An 18,462-nucleotide genomic window follows, 5' to 3' on the forward strand; every position below is an offset into this window, starting at 1 on the left:
ATTCTCTCATAAAATTTATTCAGTGGTATAGATTCAAACTCGTCAAACTGTACACATTAAATATGTGCAATTCTATGTCTGTCAGTTATGCCTCCAAAGAGTTATTTAAAAAATAAACAGCTTACCCTTTCCCCTCCCCAAAATGTAAAATAGATAGCTAGTGGGAAGCAGCCATAACACAGGGAGATCAACTCGGTGCTTTGTGACCACCTAGAGGGGTGGGATAGGGAGGGTGGGAGGGAGCCGCAAGAGGGCGGAGATATGGGCATATATGTATATGTATAGCTGATTCACTTTGTTATAAAGCAGAAACTAACACACCATTGTAAAGCAATTATACTCCAATAAAGATGTTAAAAATAAATAAAAGGAGAACAGAGAGAAAAATCTCCACTTTGGATAGGAAAACCCATTGATTGCTATGTAGAATAGAAATGAAATGTTCTCCTCCACCTGAAGAGATTCATAAACTCAAAGGGGAAAGGAGAGGTGCATATCAATAAGACTCTAAGTGAAACGTGCCCTAAGTTGAGTACAAAGAATGGCAGGAGTTTCCAAAGCGTCGGCAGCGTTATCAGCGGTAGGCAGCAGGGGAGGCTTGAAGAGCTTGGACAGCACGTGTGAACATAGGAGAGGTACCAACAGGCAGAAGTCGGCAAGGTGGGAGCCATTGTGAGACTCCACCTATGAACCGCAGAATGAGAAAGTAGAGGGTTCAGGGAAGCAACGTACGTTTGCCAGCAGCTGTATAATTAGAGTGTAGGATCATTATGGGATGAAGGGCATGGGGAGTCCTGATGCAGAGGTTGCCCAAGCTGCAGATGGACTGGAACGCCTTATGAGGTACAAGGAACTTGGAGGATGATGGAATATCCATGTCATGTTTGCGTAGAAGAGTGACTGATGTGATATAAGAATACCGTGTGTGCATAAATGCACAAAAATAATAGTGGTTTATTAGATTTAGGAAATTGTATGCATCCGGACTCTTTACCTAACGGTATATAGTCACATTTATGGCAACGTGCGACAGTTTTCCAAGATTTTGTTTTAGCCTCCCTACCCCGTGCCCAACATGTGCAGAGTACACTCCCATGGGTAGGGTCTGACAGTTGGTATAAATAAGAGAGACTTGAGAATTTATACAAAATTTTCCAGGCCTCATGCTAACTCTAGTCCATTGCTTTTTCATTCAACAAAGCACAGTAACTTATCATACAAATAGCTTTGTTGGGAGTAGGGTGCTGTTGCCTTTATTTTCATTTATTTTTGAAAAATTAGTACAATCACATCATACACAATTAGAAATGTACATGAAGATATGCAGATAAAAGTCTCCTGACATACCTATCCCCTAGAAAACCAAGCCTCTTCTCAGGGAACAACTAATTTCCAGTCTACTGTGTATCCTTCAGAGATATTATACAAGTATGCAAGTATATATAGATGTTTCCTCTCTTTTTATTACACACATATTGGCACACGAATGAACTGTTCTGCATCTTGCTTTTTTCACTTAATGAAATACCTAGGCGATCCCTTTAGATCAGGGTATATAGAAATTCTTCACTCTTTTAAATATGCACAATATTATACTTTGTGGGTGTCTCATAATTTTTTTAATCCATCTTCCACTAATGGGCATTTAGATATGGCTAATCACGGTCATGAAAACAATGTTGCAGTAAATAACTTTGTAAGACAGAAAGTTTGCATATGTGTGAGTGCATATATAAGAAATTTCTAGAAGTGGGATTGCTGAGTTGAAACATATGAACACTTGTTATTTTTAGAGACGGTGCCAAATTGTCCTCTAGAGAATTTGTACCAATATACACTCCAATCAGCAATTAAAAGAGTGGCTTTTTCCAAACACTTCATGAAAATTGTTTCATTAATCTTTCTGATCTATTCAGGTCTGATTATTAAAAAATGGTACTTGGTCTAATTAGTTTGCATTTCTATCAGCTTTGCTTTACCTGGATCCTTTAAAGTTTAATATGTTTTGTGTCCATCATTGTCGTTTTCTAGATATTCTGCCTTTTTTTAGCATCTACCATTTACCCTTTAACCCAGGAGTCATTTTACCTTGTTGTTATTGTCTTTTACTGTTGTTGTTATCTAATTTACCAGAGGTAGAGTCAATTGATTTTCTGGCTTTTATATTAATTCCAGTTTGCCCCACTGTGATCAGATAATATTGCCTGCATTATTTTTATGTTTGAGAATATACTGATACTTTCCTAGTGGTCATTTATTTAGAAGGTTCTACAGATCATCTGAAAAATGTGTACTCACAGTTATCAGGCTACAGGGGTTAAAATAGATCTATTGTCTACTTTATTTATTTATTTATTTTAATATTTTTTTATTTGCTTGGCTGTGCCAGGTCTTAGTTGTGACATGTATGCAGGATCTAGTTCCCTGACCAGGGATCGAACCCAGAACCCCTGCATCGGGAGCACAGAGTCATAACCACTGGACCACCAGGGAAGTCCTTATCATGTCTACTTTAAAAATTATATTACTTAAGTCATCTATATACTTCTTTGTGGTCCACTTGATTTTCCATGGAATAAAAGAGGGGAATTAGAGTCTATCATTCACTTGTTTCTGTGTATTTTTTCATATCCATTCCTTTTTTTTTTCTATATATCTTATTGTCTGGAATTAGGCTTGCACAAATGTTGGGGGAGCTGGGGAAATGAGGTCAGAAGGTCAGAGGTGTCCCCACTAACCAGCCCTCCTCAAATACCAGTGCAGTGGACAGTGTGAACTTAGACATCTCTGAGAAACAGCAAGTTCAGCCGCTGAGGCGGAGACTGGCCCTTGGCCATGGGGACCCAGGGGAGTCCCCCCCATATATATATATATAGTGATTATTTTGAGTAAATTACTTTGAACAATTTGGAAAGCTAATAGTTTTATTCTAGTGGTTACCTTTAGAGCTATAACTATATATAATATCTTTAACCCTCTTTTTCCTTAAAGAAAGACCTCTGATTCTGACCTCTGGTTATGACCAATGATTAAATGTCTTTCTCTACCTTGCATTTACCTGTCACCATCTGGCCTTAGTTTATTATGTTCTCCTTCTTAGTGTTTACCTTTGTAATGCTGAATATACCTATTCCTCTATTACTTTAAATGTTAGTGTTTCACAACCATCTGTAAAAGATAAGGAGCTCAGAAGATGACTTCTCTCACCTTCTAATCCTTTTGCTCTCCCAACCTTTCTCTCTTACCTCATCACTATATTATTTGTGTTTGTAACATAGTTTGCATTTCTGATACCTGTTCTTCATGCTTTTGGGTCATTTGTCAGAAAAGAAGGGGAATTGCTCCTTTATCATATTCACGTTAGAATTACTATACTGATAATTTTAATACATTCAAATTAAATGACTCCCAACTTTATAGATGACATTAAAAATGGTTTATTTGTCACCTAGCATGCTGCTTTTAGCCACACACCAGTTTGTAGAAATGCTGCAGTGGTGAATCACCTTGTCAGTACAGATACAATGGCATATTCCCTTAATACATTTCAGAAACTGAAAAGTAATCAGAAAATATTTTTTCCAAGTTGAGGTCCTAAAGCTCACACATGTTCCTTATAGGAGATTTCCTTAGTCTCTCACTTAAGCCTGTATTCTCTTTACATTCTAACAAACCAGCTTATTGCCAGGCCACCATTACTTTAAAAGCACAACATCAAAATTTTTGAGAAGTATTAAGTAATAACTTACATCCTGACAGAAAGCAAAGTGATCCCACAAAACATAGCAATATAAGGGAATCAGAGCCAGCTTTATGAATAAACAACCAGCGTATACACACAAAGCCCCATGGCCTAAAGGGTCCCTCCTTGGGCACCCTTGAAATTATTAATAATTTTGTCTTTGAATTTGTGCTTTGTAACACAAAGAAGCAGGTGCAGGGGGCTTAGAGCTCGGCTCACAGATGGAATTGGGGCCACCACCTTCCTCACCCACTGATGCTTCAGGCTCCCCCTCCTGGCACCCACACATGTACAGCTGCCACCCTTCCCTCATGGCAGGGATGTAGGCACACACACGGGAAATTTGGGGATGAATATACACTTTATGGCATCTCCGGGGAGGACGTGACAGAGCTGTCGCTGCTCCAGGTGGGAAACACCAGGGTCCATAAGACAGGCAACCTAGTGGAGGCAAGCTTCTTGCCCATCCCCAGTGCAGGTACTGAGCCTGCCCTGGAACCGATATTGCAATCCCTTAGGGTCGCCCATCCTCCATGGGTTGGGCTGCAGGGCCATGGGAAAAGGACTCTGACTTTCCCACTGAGGTCTGAGCATGGAGCATCCACGGGGCAGCTGGCAGGAGGGGAAGCCACCTCAGCTGGTCCACTGGCCCAGGCACAGGGAGGGCCCACGGGCACCTGCACACACCTGGCAAGTATTCCCTTGCCTGACAGAGCGTGACATTAAATAAGAAACACCATAACAGGTCCAAAAAGCCAGGAAGAAAGAAAAATATATGTGTAAGTATTTTAGTCCTTTTCAAAAACTTATTTATTTATTTTAATTGAAGTACAGTTGATTTACAATGTTGTGTTAGTTTCAGGGGTACAGCAAAGGGATTCAGTTTTATATATATATATTTCAGATTCTTTTCACTTATAGTTACTACAAAATATTGAGTATAGTTCCCTGTGCTATACAGTAGGTCCTTGTTGGTTATCTGTTTTATATGTAGTCGTGTGTACCTGTTTGTTTGTTAATCCCAAACTCCTAATTTATCCCTCCCCCACTTCCCCTTTGGTAACTATAAGTTTGTTTCCTATGTCTGTGGGCCTATTTCTGTTTTGTATATGAATTCATTTGTATCATTTGAATTTTTTTTTTAATTTTAGTACTTGTAATGGCATTTTTTTCTGTTCTTTTTTTAAAGAAGAGACCCAGATTTTTATGTTTCACTGGACTTCTCAAATCACTTAGTTAGCCCTCTAAGTAACTGACAAACAGTACAAACAACTTTATTAATGGCTCTAACTTTTAGTGTATAATTGCATGAAATTATAATATGTGCTCCTTAAAGTACCAAGGCAGGTTATCCTCAGTAAGCTCAGGGTATAGGAATCAACATTTTTGTTGTTTATTTGCTTCAGTAGGTCCAGTCATTTGTGGAACACCTTCCAGGTTTTTCTGGTTTTGCTGTCAGCTCAGTGAAAACATCTGTATTCCCATTTGTGTCATTTTCCTATTAAATCGTCTGCCCATATGAACAGACTGCCTCCTTGTACTAAGCTTGTACTAAGCATAAGGCTTCCTATTTAGGAGTGGGGAAGTAGATGAAAAGAGAAGGTATATGCTGAATAGAATCCACTTTAAAAGCTATATGTGGACTCTTACAAATCAATGAAATCACATGCATATACATAGCAGTATGTTTGGCCCTGGGAGCGGAGGAGGGAGATGCAAGAGGGAAGAAATATGGGGACATATGTATATGTATAACTGATTCACTTTGTTGTAAAGCAGAAACTAACACACCATTGTAAAGCAATTATACTCCAATAAAGATGTCAAAAAAAAAAAAAAAGGGTGTTAAGACAATAAAAACTTTGTCGCCTTTCAGGAACTTAGACTCGAATTGGCAGCAGCAAAAGCACATATGCACATTAAAGAAAAAGAAACAAAAAAGAATAATGATATTCATGGTGCTTCCAAATGAACAATGTCATCAAACAACTATAGGAAAGAGAAGACTCTTTATTGAATACCTGACATAGCCCTACACCCTAGCACTAGGGTGAAATACAGATGTGATTTCATTGCATCCTTCCACCCATCCTGAGAGATAGCTATTGGTCTCCTCATTTTACAAACAATAAAGCTGAGTCTCAAATAGCTTAAGCTGTTTTCCAGGGTCACACAACCGGTTGCCATTCAAAGGCAGATCTATGTGACCCCAAAGCATTCACTTGCAGAGTGTACCTACTAAAGACAAAAGCGTCTATTTATACAGTACATTTACCATTTAAATAACTTTCACATCTATCACCTCATTTGATCTTCACAAAGGCCCTGGATGCAGAGCTCACTACCAGAAAGGGGAGCCAAGGACATAGAGGGGTGAAGAGCCCAAGTTCATTATCCATTCACAAGCATGGGTCCTCGATCTCCCATGATCTCTGCTCTTCTGGTAAATGAATGGACTGAAAAATGACTGTATAATCAAAGTATGCTCTGTCCAGGGTGGTACTGGATGAAAATTGATGTCGCATTAATACTGCTGAATGGAGTACTTAACCGTTGATCAGATAGACGCCTGTTATTATCTGGCTGGCAGAAAATCAAACAATGAAATGAAATTTGGGCAAATTCCATACACACGGGAGAGGCCACATAGAACAAAGGAAGAACACACCAAAAAGAGGGGGGTTACTGAGAGTTTGGAGTGAGTTTGGGTTTCTGAGCCTGCTGGAAGCCCATTATGAAAACAGATGAAAGTGTAGCTGCATGTCTTAGAGTGAAATTGTTTGTAGCCCCTGTGATTACAGATAAGCTGGAATCTCCTTGCTGGCAGTGATCAGGGTTTGGGTATCTCATACATTTTCAGCCGTTAGTGACTGAATCTGACATCGTTAATGAGCTCCATACTGATTGTATGCTGATAACATGAGTCTGTCACAGTGGATACAGTATTTGATAATTCGTGGAACGTAAAATTATTGATCTCTCCTAGAAACTCAAATCATTGTCCCCTCACTCAGGCTCCATGAGTGATGTGGTTATAGGAAAACAACCCTCCTTGAAGAAACTACAATATTCTTGAAACGAAACCAGTTGGGCAGCCACAATAAGAAATACTGAACATCTGAAACTTTGAGGCCCTGGGCAGGTGTTACATTGGGGGTGTCATAAAAATTCCTGTATATCTTCTTTGGAGAAATGTCTATTTAGGTCTTCTGCCCATTTTGGATCGGGTAAAACAACAACAACAACAGCAAAATTCCTGTAGCATCATGTTGTCTTCTTTCCGGCCCTTCCCCATATTAATCATAGCATGGGTCTTCCTTCCAAATAACAACTTTTTGTTTCTGACTTCATAATTTCTCTAAACCCAAAGCTGAGTCACAAGACCATGTCTGCATAGGGTTTTTCATCACTGCACAATTCAGCATACCTACGGCTGTGGTGCTGGTGGTTCCTCCCCACATCTGTCCCATCTCCCAAGACATCCCCAATGGGCCATGACACCTACAGTGATTTATCCCTCCCTGAACCTCAGAACCCAACCCACGGGAGTTTGCTGGAATCTTAAACTGTTCTGAATATAAGGAGGATATTTGATGCATCTTCCCAAGGAAATGTTCAACTTGAAGGCTTTGGGTTTTGGGGCATAAACCTGGCTCACCCCATTGTCAAGCTAAAGGAACACACCAGTGCCTGTCACGGGCCTTCTTTAATAGTCACAAGGATTACCTTTCAGGCTATGTATTTTGGTTTGTCATTCCTTGATATAATTGTCTCTAGTTCTTAAAGACATAGATTTCCCACTCCAGCTCCACGTACCTGCCTTAGGTTTTCCTTGAGTTGCCTTAGGTTTCCTGTCTATTTGTACATAAATGCCCAGCTCAGACTCAGGACTCTGTCTGAAACATGAAACATTGTTTTCCCTCTGACCAGAATCCTCAAAATTTCATTGAGAAAGTATTCTGACCACCTGCCTTTCTCAGAGGATTCACATCAGCTAAACCAGTTTGTCACACACCTTAGAGAGAAGGGCGATTCAGCTTAACCAGCACAGTTGGACATTGTCCTTCTTCCATGTATCAACTGAGCTCATTTTTTGAAGGGGTTTTTTTCCTTTGAAATTATGATTCAATTTTGTGTTCCTAAAGTTCACAATACAAAAATGCTTAGCTTAATGATATAGTACAACATGATGACCTGTGTAAACACCATTCATGTAAAAAAAAAAAAATTTTTCCAGAACCCAGAAGCCCCCAGCTGGGTCCCCATGACCACCATCTCCTGCCCTGAAAAGATAACCACCTCTCATACTGTTGCAATAACCATGTTCATGCATCTCTTTATAGTTTTAACTTTGCAGCAAGCATTCCTAAACACAGTATATTTGAGCCTCTATAAATAGATTTATTATTTTGTATTTGGCTTTTTGCTCAATGTTGTGTTCCTTTGTGATTCTGTCAAGTTGTTATTTGTAAGTACAGTTTGTTAATTTCCATTAGAAATGAGGGAAATACCCATTAAACACCAATAGGATTCCAGGAGCAAGTGCCAGAATGCCTCAGATTGAAAAATCTTGACAATATCAAGTGAGTGTTAGCAAGGAGCTGATGTAGCGCCGCTGGGATCGCAAATATATGCAAACACTTTTTTTTCTTTTTACATCTTTATTGGAGTATAATTGCTTTACAATGGTGTGTTAGTTTCTGCTTTATAACAAAGTCAATCAGTTATACATATACATATGTTCCCATATCTCTTCCCTCTTGCGTCTCCCTCCCTCCCACCCTCCCTATCCCACCCCTCTAGGTAGTCACAAAGCACCGAGCTGATCTCCCTGTGCTATGCGGCTGCTTCCCACTAGCTCTCTATTTTACATTTGGTAGTGTATATATGTCCATGCCATTCTCTACCTCGTCCCAGCTTCCCCTTCCCCTTCCCCTTCCCTGTGTCCTCAAGTCCATTCTCTACGTCTGTGTCTTTATTCCTGTCCTGCCCCTAGGTTCATCAGAATCTTTTTTTTTTTTTTAGATTCCATATATATGTGTTAGCATATGGTATTTATTTTTCTCTTTCTGACTTATTTCACTCTGTATGACAGATTCTAGGTCCATCCACCTCACTACAAATAACTCAATTTCATTTCTTTTTATGGCTGAGTAATATTCCATTGTATATATGTGCCACATCTTCTTTATCCATTCATCTGTCGATGGACACTTAGGTTGCTTCCATATCCTGGCTATTGTAAATAGTGCTGGAATGAACATTGTGGTACATGTATATTTTTGAATTATGGTTTTCTCAGGATATATGCCCAATAGTGGGATTGCTGGGTTGCATGGTAGTTCTATTTGTAGTGTTTTAAGGAAGCTCCATGCTGTTCTCCATAGTGGTTGTATCAATTTACATTCCCACCAACAGTGCAAGAGGGTTCCCTTTCCTCCACACTCTCTCCAGCATTTATTGTTTCTAGATTTTTTGATGATGGCCATTCTGACCAGTGTGAGGTGATACCTCATTGTGTTTTTATTTGTAGAAATTCTTTTTCTGTATAAATTGGCACCTTAGGTCTATTATGTGTTGTAAATACCTCTTCACATCCTATTGTTTGTTTGTTCACTCTCTTAATTAAGCTCAAACAGAAGTTCATAATTTTAATGATCTAATTAAGTAGTGTTTTTCTTTATGGCATCTTGTCTCTTGTTTAAGGTATCATAAGATATTCTATCATGTAGAAGCATTACTGTTCTACCTTTCACATGTATATCTATAATAATTCTGAAATTTATTTTTATGGAGGATGTGGGGTCAAGTCACATATTATTTTATTGTTTTCCAATTGTGCCAACACCATTAAAAAGATCATCATGTCCATCAGCTCTACATTGTCCCCATGCTATAAATCAAGTGTCTGTCTATATGAGTCTATTTCTAGCTTTCTGATTCTATTGTTTGTTATTTTTCTAACCTTGAGCCTATATCACATGATCCTAATTACTGTAGTTATAATTTCTTGATAGATGAGAGAACAAGCCCTCCCACCTTATTCAAGAACATCATTAGCTCTTCTTGTCTTTTGAGTTTCTGTATACATTTTAGAATAAGCTTGTCAAGTTCCAAAATAAAACGCATTGGGATATTGATCAGGATTCCGATGAATCAGTAGATAATTTGGGGAATAACTGACATCTTTATAATATTAAGTCATGAGTCAGTGAACCTGGTGTTCTCTCTCTCTCTCCCTCTCCCCTTTATTTAAATCTAACTGTATATTCCTGTAAATAATATTTTAGAACTTTCTGCATAGAAGACTGTACTTCTTTGGTTAGATTTATTCTATATATTTTATATTTTTGAAGCTAATATGAATTGTATCTAATTTTCAAATATAATCTCCTAATGGTTTGTTGCCAGTTACAGAAGTAAATGTATTTTAGTAAGTTGACCTTGAATCCAACAACCTTGCTAACCTCATTAATCCTAATAATTTATCTATGGATTTTTTTTTCATATTTTCTATGTATATAATTATAACATCCATGATTAATGGCAATTATATATTTTTCTTTCTGCTCCTAACGTTTACATCATTATTTTTGCCTTTGCTGCATTGGATAGTCCTTTAGTAAAATGTTCAGTAGAAGTGAGAATAGTAGACAACCATGTTTATTTCTGATGTCAGAATAATATCTTTCAAAATTTTATCAATAATATGACTTCTGTTTAGATATGTTTGTAGATTCCTTTTATTAGATAAATAAGTTCCTTTAGTGTATGCAATATTTTCTCTATAAATAGGTAGCTAGAAATATGTAATTGTCAAATGATCTTCCTGAATCTGATTGTATTATTTTATGATGTTAATATAATTAATCACACTAATTAATTTTCAAATGTTAAGCCAATCCTTTATTCTAAGATAGACCCAGAATTTTCATGAGAAATACATATATTACATATCATATATAGTTGTATTGGGTTGGCCAAAATGTTCGTTCATTTTTTTTCTGTAAGATGGCTCTAGTAGCACTTAGTTGTCTTTAACTTTATTTGAAACAATTTTGCTAGACTGTATGTGACAGCTGTCATATCAGCGTGCATTTGAAAAAAGACATCAAAATTGGTGAATTTTTGTGTGGTCATTTTAATATTGAAGGTGGAAGAAAAAAAGCAACGTCGAAAATCTTTTGCACTAACTGGGTTACGTGAATCACTTTGACATTTGGGTTCCACATAAGTTAAGTGAAAAAACCATCTTGACCCACATTTCTGCATGTGATTCTCTACTTAAATGTAATGAAAATGTTCTGTTTTTAAAACAAATTGTGATGGGTGATGAAAAGTGGATACTGTACAATAATGTGAAATGGAAGAGATCATGGGGCAAGCAAAATGAACCACCACCAACCACACCAAAGGCCGATCTTCATCCAAAGAAGGTGATGCTGTGTATATGGTGGGATTCGAAGGGAGTCCTCTATTATGAGCTCCTTCTGGAAAACCAAATGATGCCAACAAGTACTGCTCCCAATTAGACCAACTGAAAGCAGCACTAGACGAAAAGGGTGAAAAATTAGTCAACAGAAAACGCATAATCTTCCATCAGGATAACGCCAGACCACATGTTTCTTTGATGACCAGGCAAAAACTGTTACAGCTTGGCTGGGAAGTTCTGATTCATCTGCCATATTCACCAGACATTGCACCTTTGGATTTCCATTTATTTCGGTCTTTATAAAATTCTCTTAATTAAAAAATTTCAATTCCCTGGAAGACTGTAAAAGGCACCCAGAACAGTTCTTTGCTCAAAAAGATAAAAAGTTTTGGGAAAATTAATGAAGTTACCTGAAAAAATGGCAGAAGGTAGTGGAACAAAAGGGTGAATACGTTGTTCAATAAAGTTCTTGCTGAAAATGAAAAATGTGTCTTTTATTTTTATTTAAAAACCAAAGACACTTTTTGGCCAACACAATATATATAAAATGGAATAGCATGATATTACGATAATATCAATAGTATGTGGTTATCATGGTATTATCATGTCATGATATATAAAACAGGGATTCTGTAATCCTTTTTATATATTGTTAGAGTATTTAATATATTTTAATGTTTTATTGAAGTATGACAGATATACAAAAAATGAAATGTGATGGCTGTACACTCAATCATAACATATTGGACACTCCCAGGTAATTAAGTTTGCTAATACTTTGTTTCAGATTTTACTAGGTTCATGAATATATATGGATCTATTAAACCATGGACATATTAAGAGTTAAATAATTTTCAAAAATTACCACACTTAAGAATCTGGGACCTAAAGCCAGAGAGGGTCAGGAGTAAAGATATTTGGCAGAAAAATTATTGATATTCTAACTAACTAAAAGCTAACCAGGCCCTCAGCTTTTCGATAAAATGGAAAAGGGTAATACATTTTGCAAACAAAATAGAGTGAGATTCCAGCAAATCCATAGGCAATCCTTAAGGTAGGAAAAGATCAAGGCCTCTGAAATCTGACAAGCCTGGGCTTTGCATAACACTGCTGTTATTTACCTACTGTGTCACCTTGGACATTTTATTTTATGCACCTTCTCTAGCAGTCAGATTCCTCATCTGTAAAACCAAGAAACTATTACCTTCTTTATGTGAGTCTTAAGCAATTAAACTGTGCTAGTTTGTAAAGGACAATGTTTGGCACACAGTAGATACTCAATAAATGTTAATTTCCTTCTCTCTATATATCTTCCCTCTGTTAACAAAAACACAAAGAATGAAGAAAAAACATTAAATGAATCAGGGTCCAGTTTTTTGTGTGTAAACAAAGAAGGAAAATGTGACAGTAAAGGAAAAGTCCAGATCAGGTGGTAGCTCAGATTGTGGTTCCTCCCTCACATTTAATACAGGGGTAAAGTGGGAACCAGGTGTTCAAACTAGAAAACGTGGGTCAGGGGGCAGAGTGCCTGGAAGGGTTTGAGTCCTGCTACCTTGGTTCCCGCAACGTGAGCAGAGACCTGCTACCTTCTTTGGGGTGTGACAAAGGACAGTGGGTGAAGCTCTTCTGCCCAATTATTGACAGAGAGGAATCAGAGAGAAGGGAAGGGGTTCCAGGAACTGTTCTGGTAGCTACACATCATAGTTTGTTTAATTGCATCCATGTATTCAGCCCCCTGAGATGAGCACTGTTGTTTCACTCCACCTTGGCCATTCAGGGCTGGCTCTGTGATGGGAGCATCACCTACACTTTGAGTTATCTCCTGGTGGCTGTGCTCTTCCTGAATGTTTTTTCACCTGAATTTAAATGGGTAGCCCAGGACTCCTAGACCTCTGGGGATGTTTCTATTAAGAATTTTGTATTTGTCTGTTAATAAATTTTAAATATCAGAGTTTGTGTTAAAACTAACTTCAAGGAATAGATATCCTTCCCGATCAATGTCCTCTGTGCCATTCTTGCTCTGCCATCTTGCTTAGTCATATGTCTCAGTGCTGCATGCATTTCACAGTCCAACTTGGTCTTGAGTCCAATTCAGCTACTGCAGTTGAACTGGAATCTAGGATGAAGTAAGGCAAGCCAGGACTTTTAAGAAAGTGGAACGTGGTTACAATTTTAAGCACAGGTCTTTGGCATGTTATGCCAATGTTTCCATTTTATTGTGCTTGAATTACTTTCCCTCCTACCTTCTTCCCCAAAGATTGCTACAAACTAACAGTGTCAATATAATTCACAAAATGTTACTTCAGCTTAAGTTTTCCTCATTTCCATTTAATTTTCGGGCTTGGCTTTTAGAGGATGTAAACCCAATCAACAATTTCTGTCTTCCTAGGGCAGAAATCTGAGACCTACTCTGGCCATTTTATCTACAACTTCACCCCTTCTCAAAACTTTCTCATTCCACTTGCCCACTTGATAGTTTTTCATCACTCTTTAACATACTATATATTTTATTTAATTAAATTGTCTTTTATTTGTCTCACTTACCAGAATATAAACTCCATAGAAGCAGATATTTGACTATATGTATTCCCAGTGCATGGCATATAACATGTGCTCGGCAAATTCTCGTCAAAATAATTATCCAATTTATAATCAAATGCATTGAATTCTAAATGATCCAAGCTGGTTTGGGGTAAGGAGCTAGGTTGGAGGTTGAAGGAAAGAAACATTCAAAGAGTCTGCAATGAAATATATAATAATGGGTACTTAACACAATGCATTTTCTAATCAAATAGTACTTTCATATCAAAAAAGACTTGTTCTACAGAAGTGAAGTTCTGTCTGTAACACACCTATTCTTTCACAAACCCTTACTGATCTACTATCCTATTCTGCATTCAAGCAGAAAACTGACTAAATCAGTGAACAGTGGTTCTCAAGTGCAGATTCCGAGGCCTCACCCCAGGGCAACTAAATCATAAACTCTGGGAGTAGGACTCAGCAACCTGAATTTTAACAAACTCCCCAAGGCATTATCCATGGTCAAGTTTGAAAACCACTGATGTATGTCTTCTTTAAAAAAAAAACACAAAAACCCCCCCACTATTTTACCTTTAAATCATCCTTTTTCAATTCTGAGATAAAATGAAAGAATGAAAAGCATAACTATGCAATAAATAGTTAAAAGTCTCTCTCTCCTTCCATGTACATATATACATACACCCATATGTATGTATGTGTGTATATATATATATATATATATATATATATATAATGGATGTGTTTATGTGTGTGTGTGTAAAATGTGTGTATATGTAATGTATATGTATACACACACACACACACACACACTTGAACAAACATTTAAAATCTAAAGGTACATCCTTTGATGTTTTAGTAGTTGAAGAGCCTTAAAAGCCACAATACCTGCCTCAGATTGTCATTTGTGTAAGCTCCATGTTTTGCATTCAACTTAGAAGAGTTGACAAGTCATTCTCAGACCTATCCCTTCTAGGAGACACTTCTGTCACTGGGCTGATTGAAGGGATAGTAGAAGGATGCAAAAATAATGAGACTTATTTTCCAGTAAGGAAGTGACATGACAGTAAGCCAGTTCACTTCTTAAGCCATCATGACCCAATCTGCTTGTGAGAATTCTGTGCTTTATAGAGACATGGAAATAGTGTTTTGGAGGGTAATAAAGGTAGTGGAAGGTCAAAGAAAAATAGCTCTCCAATAGTAGCTTATGCTTCTTAATCCAAGCTACCTGCTTCCTGAATTTTGGAAAACTGGTATTGGACACTTAGGGGAGATAATGAGATGAGGAAATCAACATTTGTTAGGTGCCCAATCTGGACTGGGTTTTTACATGCATATCTCTCTTAATCTTCTTAATAACCCACATTCTAAATTTACATTTCAGTGTTAGAGAAGGAAATTGAAGTTTAGAGAGGTCATGTAATTTGTCCAAAATCACATATATAGTAAATGGTGTCATTCATTAATAAAAAATTACTGGATACTTTAAGTTGAGCATTTTAAGGCAGAAGTTCTCAAACTTGGAACACCAGAGGGCTTAAAAAATACTCTTAGCCAGGGTCCACCCCATAGTTTATGATTTAATCATTCTATGGCACAACCTGGGTATTGGGATGTAGAAAGACTCCCCAGATGACTCTACTATGCAGCCCGGTTTGAGAAACACTGCTCTGAGGATAGAGTACCAGCCTTAGTGGATGTGAGAGTCTGGTGAAAGTGACAGATACAGCCTTATGGTATAGGGCAAGAAGTGAGGTCTAATAATAATGGTGACTGGAGGGTGCTCTGGGAGCACAGAGAAGATGCCCCTCAACCAGGCTGCACCTTACTTCCCAGAACCTAAGCAGAGTTACAAGGAACAGAGAAGGAAAGAGGAAGAAAGAATACTTAAGGGAGAAACAGAGAGAACATCAAATGAAGAGGGGCACAGATGAGCTGTGGAGAGCTGGTTCCTCTGGAGCATGAGGAACTGATGCTGCAGGTGATGGAGTAGAAAAAAAGCCAGGTTTAGACAAGTTGCCTTGAAGGACTTGAGACATAAGCTGTACATTAAAAGATAGATAGAAGGTGAGAGACTTAGAGAAAAAGAAATTAGTCTTAGGGGAAAGTAAAGTTATATGAGTTTAAGAATTATCTGATCTAACCAACTAATTTATAAGTGAGGAAACTAACATGCAGAAGAATGACTTAACCTGCCCCAAACCAATATCCAAATCATGTCAGGGGCAGAGCCCTGACTGCATTACAGTCCTGGAGACCTCCAGGCAAGGTTCAAACACTGCAGTACAGTCAGAAGAGATTACATTAGTGAAAGCCAAAGAATCTTGTGTGTTTGAAAGAGTCAGAATTCTGACTTGACATGAGAGAAAAGTAGACACCAACTGAATGGAGACAAATGTGCCATTTATCTTGTTAACAATCTCAGAGAAGTCCCTGGGCAAGCAATCAGCTATACGCTTAGTCTTGTTTCCAAAGATGCTCTTGTTTTTAAGATAGGCGTATGTGGAACAGCTATGTGTTGAATTTACTCACTGTGCCTTCGGTGTATTATTAGTGGGTAGATTCTGGAGTAAGAAATGTATGAGAATGATTCATAATGCTGTAACAGATTTGGGTTATTCCAGCAATCCAATGTGTTCCTACTCTTGGGCACCTCCCAAGCACCTCTTGGGCTTTTCTTTATCTTGAAAGGATGGAAGCTTGGGTATTAATGCCCACCCCCCCTTCCCAGAAGCTTACACACACATCGATGACTTTTGCTTTAAATTAAAAGAGCTAACACCTTTCATAACCCTCCTGTGATTGTCCTAAGGCAGCCTGCTTTAGGCACAGACTGACCATTTAAAGTACATTCCATCAAGGCACTGACAGAAGAGCACAACTCTTCCGTCCCAGCTGGTCTTGTAGCACATGTTTTTACATTTTCCTTCCCTGCATTTCACACTTATTTTCATCCCTGAAATAATTCAGAGGCTTTCTCCTTTCTCTGTATTTTGATTCATTGAAGTCTGCACAGTCAACGCAATTGCTGCCTATGCCTGACTTCCAGGACTTTTACTATCATTGAGGAGAGATGCAAAACTCAAAGCACATGCCTTTGTGGTCAAACACTGAATTGGGCTTTAAAAGAGTCTACAGTTGGAAACAATGTGATGTTTTTTGAATTGTGAGATGGACCATAGGACGTGAGCTTAAGGATCTCACCACCTGCATCCCCCAACTCGCCCTGAATTATCCAGTGTACCCAACTCTTAAAACTCCAGCAAGACCTGAAGCTTTCCCTGCCACAGCAGCCCATGCTGATCTTTCCCTTCTGTGAACATCAGCTGAGTTTCATAGTGTGTACCAAACAATTTAGCACTTAGTGCTAATTAAATGAGGCTAAACAAAATCACTTCTGTAGAAGTGCCTGCTGTGAACTGTACAAGACAGATGCATGGCACTATTACCACCATTAATTAGATTAATTGGCTTTTGTATGTTCATTTTTCCTCCTTGGCTCTTTTGTAAATCTTCCACTGGAGGCTAATTCATAATGGAAGGAGAGGAGATGCTAAATAGCTGTGGATTTATTAAAGGTGGGATTACTTGGTGGGGTTGATTCGTGGCTTATTATCTACAGTAGGCTCATTTCTTCCTGCCGCCATTTTCTCCTTGAAAATCCGCCTTCATCCCTGCGAAGGGAACCATGCCAGAACTCCATCCAGCTAAATTTAGACAGCCAGAAGTGAACTAACCGTAACATGATTGATAATCTTAAGTCCAGGGAAATATTGCTAATTAAATCGTGAAACATTAGGCAGGCTGTCAAGCACAGATATATTTAAAGTCGTAACAGCCCTTGCTTATTTGTAAAGGGTTTGCCTATTGAATGATTCTGGTGAAATTGTTTCTATTTATCAGACCAAGTGTAAAGTGTTCCTCGCCATGGTACCTGCAAGCATGACAGGCCATCTAAGATAAATCGCAGCCCCAGAGAGCAATTTCTCCATCATCTCTCATTTTCCCTTTCTCTACAGCCCTCTACCAGTCTGAGCTTCACTCAGTTTTGGAATTAACAAATTCAAAATTTGGCAACTTCTAGGAGCAAAAGTGCATGGTAACGTGAGGTAGAAGGAAGAGAGAGAAGTAACAGAGCCTGCGTGCTAATTTCGTGCCAGGTTCATTCTTGAAACACTAATTTGCCAGTCCCATTCCACAGATGAGAAAACCAAAACACAGAGATGTGAAAAGAAAAAATAAAAATAATCTTGTCATATGTGGCCCAGCTAACAAGAGGCAGAACACATGGAACGGAGGACCCTCTGAAGCCAATGTTGGTGGTCCTTCTAGGTCAGTTTCACTTCCTGGGAGGTACGTTTTCCTCCCAGGCTCTCCACCTTTACATCTATTGAAATCCTTAAGTTTGATGATAAGAAAGGCTAAGAAAAAATTCTCTCACATTAAGGAGTAGATGAAGGTGTCAGTGTTCTCCAGGGATGGTCGCATTTATGAATTCAGTTCTTTGAAGGGATAAGTCTCTAAAGTCAAGAGTGAGGAGAACTCTTTGGGGTTTGGGGGTCTGGCAGATCTTTTGCCCCACTGGCAGGTCAGACAGAAAACTGTATGACCACAAACACAGGACTCCTCAGCTCTAGGTATCCTTTCCTCCTTCTTTAAATTGGGATAATGATACCTACTTCAACAATGTTTAATGGTTGATAATTTTTAAATATCTACAAGAAGGCAAAGGAAAGGGGAGTCCGGGGGA

At 38.3% G+C, this 18,462-nt stretch overlaps 1 protein-coding gene across 1 annotated transcript in view; it reads left to right on the plus strand.

Annotated features, from left to right (window-relative positions):
* The window catches only part of CNTNAP5 (contactin associated protein family member 5), an 852,083-nt gene that overhangs the window by 81,921 nt on the left and 751,700 nt on the right, over positions 1-18,462 (plus strand). The gene's annotated exons all lie outside the window — the stretch shown is intronic.

This window comes from Neophocaena asiaeorientalis, unplaced genomic scaffold (genome assembly GCF_003031525.2).
Source record: "Neophocaena asiaeorientalis asiaeorientalis breed wild unplaced genomic scaffold, Neophocaena_asiaeorientalis_V1.1 scaffold187, whole genome shotgun sequence".
Lineage (NCBI taxonomy): Eukaryota > Metazoa > Chordata > Mammalia > Artiodactyla > Phocoenidae > Neophocaena > Neophocaena asiaeorientalis.